Source organism: Eumetopias jubatus, unplaced genomic scaffold (genome assembly GCF_037043125.1).
Source record: "Eumetopias jubatus isolate StellerSeaLion01/CBP00866 unplaced genomic scaffold, mEumJub1_p1.0 scaffold_14, whole genome shotgun sequence".
Lineage (NCBI taxonomy): Eukaryota > Metazoa > Chordata > Mammalia > Carnivora > Otariidae > Eumetopias > Eumetopias jubatus.
The window spans coordinates 106091420-106097908 of record NW_028274820.1 but is presented as its reverse complement, the minus strand read 5'-3'; positions in this window follow the sequence as shown (position 1 = coordinate 106097908).

Sequence of the window (6489 nt, the reverse complement as noted above, 5' to 3'; positions counted from 1 at the left end):
TTGCCAGCAGAATGGGCCTTGACTGGATCCCAGTGGGGCACCTCTTAAAGTGCCTCACCTCCCACACCACCAGAGCTTCCTCTGCGATGATGGCTTAGGGGTGGGGGAAGGAAGGGAGGGAGGAGGGAGGGGAGCCGGTGACAGCCAGTCCTGGTCCTGCGGGGTTCCCGGAGCACCCCTCGGAGGGCACTAGTGTTTGGGAGAGGAAATGAACCACCTGCAGGGGTGGCTGGGGTCTGACCTTCACCTCAGCCCCCAGCCCCAGGCTCCAGGCTCCATTCACTCCCAGCTGGAGTGTCTCAGAGACAGGACATTGGGGGAAGGGGGGGCTCTCCATCAGGGACCTTGGGTGTTACTTCCACATACAAGCTGGACAGAATAGAAATGCAGATGGGCTTCCTTAGCATTTGAGAGCAGGTCAGCGCTGGGAAATGCTCTGCTCAGATGGACGGCCCTCTTTGTCTGAGACTTTCCAGTGTTTTCCACTTTCTTGGTGGGAGTGTGTGCAGGTAAAGGGACATTAGGTAGGCTGAGTTGATATTCACGTTTGCCATTTGGGGAAAACGAAGAGACAGCCCTGATAGGTCTTTTAAAAGGTCCAGATTTATGACCATTTTTATTTTGAATCATCACTCTTGTGAAAATTAGGAGGTTAACAACACATTGCTTCTTAAATTGAATGATATAATTATAAAATTATCTCCACATAATTAACTCAGGATTATGTTTCATTCTGGTTAGCATGTAATCAAAGCCTGTTATGCTTTTAGCTATAGGAACAGCAATTAATTTAAAAGGGTTACTTAGACCCTTCACTATTTAGACCAAAGAGCTCATCAGGCCATCAGGATGCCCACTCACTCTTGGAGGAAGGCGGGGGGTGGGGGGGAGACAGCAAGATGTGTAAACACAGGCTGGGGCCCACGTGTAAGGTGTAGCTTGGCTTCCGGCCTCACTGTCCAGTAGGATGCCCGCGTCCTGTGCTTGGAGTCAAATCAGGTTCGGGGCGATGCGATGATACTGCCAAGAGCAGTGACTATGGATGGGAATGGGAAATGGAGCAGTGTGTGATGTCACCGGGCTTCTGTGGAAACCCCAGGTGCAGCATCTTACTTATATTGTGGTCAAGAAAAATGTGGGGGGGAAATCCTGGGGTGAGGATGTGTGCGTCATGTCCAAGTCCTGCCGTGACAAAGGACACACAGCAGTGATTGTCTCTCCTAGTCACGATTTCCTCTCTTTTCCTTTCCCTAAACTCTATAGAGGCCACTTTAGGGGGTGGGAGCCAGGAAGGCTAAGTGCTCTACCAGGAACTGGTACCAGGTTTGTGGCCTCCACAGCCGAGTCCAGCACAGGTCATTGCCAAGTAGAAAGGTAACCTCTCACTTGCCGAGCCCTGTTCTGGGCCAGGCGCTTTAGGCTCATTTTCCCTCATGAAACACTCTATGGGGAAGCCCATTAGGTAGGTTTTCTTGCTATTGGACAGATGAATGGCTGAGTTGGGATGGGGGCAGTTACAAAACTGTACCTTCACTGTAGGGCACTTCTTTCTGTGCTGGGCGATGTTATGTGATTGCATGAAAAAAAAAAAAAAAACCAACAACCCTGAAACCTGAGCTGACTGAGCCCCAGCGTGGAAGCACAGACCTCAGGGCACCTGACAGCAAGCTCAGCCCACTGCTTCTTTGCTGGCTTCAGCCTTTCCCCAAAGGGACAGATGTTTGGAAGCCAGCATAGTCATCATTCATTCGAGGGATTGAGATTTTCCCAACTTTCATCCAGATGTTTTAGCATGGGAAGGTATAATCTGAGACTTCTGAGTTGTAATGTAAGCGGTTTATTGGGGGCAACTTACTTGTAGTAATAGAAGAGGGCTACTGGCCTGGGCACTTCATGATTCTGCCACGTCCCTGGCTATTGCTTGAATCCAAAGAAATGCCAGCTTCCAGGACTCACATTTTGTTGCTAGGAGTGGGAGACTAAAGCTACCAAAAACCTCAGGACAAAGTTTGGTCTAAAGGGAAAAGTCCAATGCAGCGTCCCTGGCCACTAAGTGACGCCAGAGGGCAGGGGCCGGGGGTCCCGGCGAGGTTGGGGGGAAGCGGCCAGTCTTCTGCTGGGAGGGGCCGCAGACACAGAAACGGGGCAGCAGCTCCTCGCAGTGCGCTTGGCAGCTGGAGCCTGTGATTACCCATCCAAGGAGGAGAGAAAAGCGAAGGGAAGAAAGGGCAGTTAGCGGAGGGGGTAGAGGTTGGGGGAAGGAGAAGGCAAACCACGGCCGCGCTGACAGTCCCCTTCCAGACAAAGGACTTGGCGGGAGGAGAGAACCCCGAAGGCGCGGCTGAAAGGCTCTGGGCGGCCCCTTCCGCAGGCAGCGCGCGCGCGGATCGCACGGCCAAGTTTCGCAGCCTGGCAGATGGGGATGAGCGGCGGCCCTCCCCGATTCTTCCAGACGGTCCGTGCACGCAGTGATCCCCACCATTCCTCGGCCCCACGGAGCACCCCTCTGTGCGAGGGTCCCTCCCGCCCGCGCGCCCCACCCCGACCCCCTCTGCGCAGGGGGAGGCGCGCAGGCCAAGCCGCGGCGCAACCCACTGGGCCCTCAGCTCTTCTTCCCTCCCGGTCTTCGGGGGACTGGGACGGGGGCCTCTCTGGGATGCCTTCCAGGCCGAGGGGACGAAGAGGCGGCCCAGGAGGCAGATCCGGCTACTCTTTGTTTCTGCTCCAAGCAAAGCGCGGGGCTCAGCCCTGAAAGGGGGCCAACCAATAGAGGAGGGAGGTGTCCTGGGCTCTGGACCCAAGGTTCCCCATCCCAGAAAACCGGCCCTGGCGTCTCTCGGGGACATGGAGGGCCTAGGAGTCTGGGGAGCCCCTACCTCCGCCCAGAGTTGTTGCTCAGGCCTTGCACGGGCCTGGGACTGGGTCGACAAGGGCAGTAAGCTTGGACCACACCTGTTCCCCGGGACTCCGGAGTCGTTCCGCCCCCCTTCCTCCATCTTGCGGCTCCCCAAATCCCCAAACTGAAGAAGTGGCCGGCACTCTGGCGCTTGAGCACCGGGCTACTAACAACAGCAGCAGCAGCAACAACAAAAAACAGTAACAGTAACACCGTCATCGTCGGCCTCACCAGCCGGAGCCAAGCAGCAGTGGACCACGCTTGATTAAATCTCATAATTAGGAGCCACTTTCTTAATGAATATTATTACATTTCAGGCGATTTCAGGAATGGCCTTTTATTTTCTGTGGGCGGGCAGCAGAAATACAATGAAGTGTTTGAAATTAATAACAACACGAATGGTGTATCCAGGGCTCACGCGGCCCGGCGGTGGGGCGCATCCGCCAGGGTCACGCACAGGCGCGCGGGAGCTCCGGGCCCCCGCACCCACGCGCGCACCTGTCTCCGCGGGCGCCGGGCCTCCCCGGCCTGCCAGCCCGCGGGGTCCGGAGGGCGCAACGCTCGTGGCCCGCCTGTGGGCCGCCCGCTCCACGCCACCCCACCCGCCTCTACTGCGGGGTCTGCCGAAGGCCTTGCCCTCGGCCCCGCGGGCTGGAGAAGCGCGGAAAGGGGGCCCCGCCGCGAGGCCCGGCGCGGGGGCTGCCGAGCGAGTGTGGGGCGGGTGTCGCGGTGCGGCTGTGGAGTGGAGAGCAGTCGGCGTTGCGCCGTGGCCCTTGGGCGCCAGTCCGTAGGCACCTCCCAGCCGCCGCAGCTCCTCCTGGCCGGCGGCGGGTTTCGGCGGAGCCCGGACGTCCCGGGGACGCTTGGGGAGCTGTCTGGGCAGGCAGAGACCGCGGAGGTCGGATATTAAATCAGCGGGAGACAGAATGACTTGTCGCCGAGCGAGAGCCAGCAAACGCGGCCTCCCCGCCAGCCAGCGCTGGGCGGCCGGTGAGCGTATTTGCATATACAGTGTGGGGTGTTTGTGGTGAGCTGAGCGCTGTGCGCCAGGCACACCTGTGCCAGGAGGTCTAGAAGCCCCCATCGATTTAACCTTTTCACGCAAGGGGAAAAAAAAAGTTGGAGTTCTCTTGGAGATTACACTGATTGACCCGCGTGGCTCCTTCCTTGTTTCCCCTAAAGAAAGCACATGGCGGGTCCACACTGGGTGACCCTCAAGCCTGTGTTGACCCTCGGATTCTGAATCCGGCCCGAAGGCTGGACCCTCCTCCTCTGATCACTTTGGGCATCGGAAGAGGAAAGCCCTCTGAACCCCAAGGGGCCTGCTAGGCCTCTCTGTCTGGTGTCTGGCAGCCCCGCAAGAGCCGAGCGGCTCAAGCAGGCCCGGGAGGCAACCGGCATCAATACTCCCCCACCCGGGCTCGCAGGTCCCGCCTGGATTTTGCTGGGCTATGGAGGATTTGGGGACACAGACAGGCCTGGGCGGTGGCAGCCCTCTGGCCGGAAAGAGCAAGGGCCTCCTTTATAAACGGGCTTTCCTCTGAAGAACATTTATGAAACTGGCCTTCTGAAGGGGAAGCGGTCTGGCCGGGTCTGGCCCCAGGCCCCACCAGCTCCCGGGGCTGCAGTCCTGGTTCAGATCCGAGGCACGTTACGTTAAGCCGTTGAGTCCAGGCTCTGGATCAGAACGGAGCCTTGCCTCCGCTGCAGGCCTGGCTCTGGTCTCCACTTGCCACTAAGAGAGAGGGGGCTGGCTGGTGCAACAGTGGCTCTTCATGAGTCTCAAACTTAGATTGTATACTGAATTAAAAATGTAATAAACATAGAAGCAAAACCAGAATCTTAGCATTTTGAGGGTCTGGGGGTTCATTCAGTCCAATCACCTATTAGAGACAAGAAAAAGAAAAACTCCTGATGCCACTGCAGGCTTAATGTTTGCTTGCACTCTTCCAAGGACGGGGAACTCATTACCTTACAAAACTGTACACAGCCCCTCAACAATGTTATGATTTGTGAATAGATTAAAAAATAAGAATGATTGCTTAATGTTGCCATACTGTCTTTTTATTAAAACGAGAGAGTGGTCAATCAGGTAATAGAAGTTGTCCCTGTCCTTTTGTTTAGTGTTTAAAAAATCCTCAGAATTGTGCAGGGGGAGGGGGGAGACACTGGGATTGCCTGAATGATCACGCCCCATTGGCGATGACCCAGGGGCACTGCTGAGACCAGGCAGCTAGGGCTCCAGAGCCTCCGTGGTGAGACCCCAGCTCTCTCTCCATCAGTGCATCTTTGCAAATCCTGGGAGTAGCCCCTCTCCTGCCCCAAGACCCAGCTTCCACTTGGGAAGCCAAGGTAGTACCGAAAACACCAGTCTCCTTTGGCAGCCGATGATCCTCATTAGTCTCTGAGTTTCTTTTACTGGGAGAAGAATCTTTTCCAAGCCAGGGAAGGTTGGACATAGATTAGTTGGGCACACCGGGTGCGCTCGGCTATCCTGCCTGGACACACTGCCCATCACCACCCTCCCCAAAACACTACCCGGATGGATGCTTCTGGTCGGCTGGTCAGCTAGGGCAAAGTCTGTCATTTCCTCACTTCTGTCTCTGGATGCGTCCATGTCCTTTGCTTTTGGGGGTTAAAAACAAAACGTAAAAGAGAGCCCTTCCCAAGGGACCAGCATCTCTCGCTCTCCCATAGGAACAGTAGGGAGGCCAGAGACCTGTTGCATTCTGTAGGACTTTCAACAATTATGCAATGAAATAGAACCATACTTTTGAACACTTCCTTCTGGTAAAGAAATGTACTTAAATTATTTTGGTTATTCTATGCTCACACAGGAGATATTCAAAGTGTCTTAATTTGTTTTTGTTTTTGTTTTTTTTAATTTGTACCTCTGGCTGCAAAAGTAAACAGTTGCACCCCTGCTCTGATTGAGGCAAAGGCCAGGAGCACCTGAACCACAGGGAGGATGCCCAGAGCAGTTGGGCTGGACTTAGAAACACGCTTAGAAAAACTAGTCATGCCACCTTGGACATTCAATATTTTACAATAAAGCGGGTTTTTTTTTTTATTTAATGTAACTTTCAAGAATTTAAACACACAAAAAATGCAAGGGGAATGTTCACAATGCTGATAACCACAGTTGTAAATAGAAACATTCATTTCTCATAAGATTATAAATATTTGATGCTGGAACTGTAAAATGCACATGTTTTATAAACCAAAAAAAAATGAAATAAAAAATAAAAACCAAAAAACTTTGCTTCCTGCTAAAAAGGCATATCATTTCATTGAGTTTCCTAAGCAGCAGATGGTTCTTCACAGAATTTTAAATTACAACTTTTCTTTTTATAGTTTCCTTTTAAAAAAGGTTTGCACTAGTATGTACAAAGTGAAACTATTATCGCAGTGAAATAAAGAGGTTTAAGGCAAAGAGAAACGTTCACCCTCAGTCCTCAGGGGTTCAGCCATGGGTCTGGCTCAGCCACCGGCACCCCCTCTGGGCTGTCCCGGCTGCAGACGGACATTTGGACACGATTCTTTTTCCATACACTAACCAGAAGACAGTGCAGAGTTATATATATAGATAATGT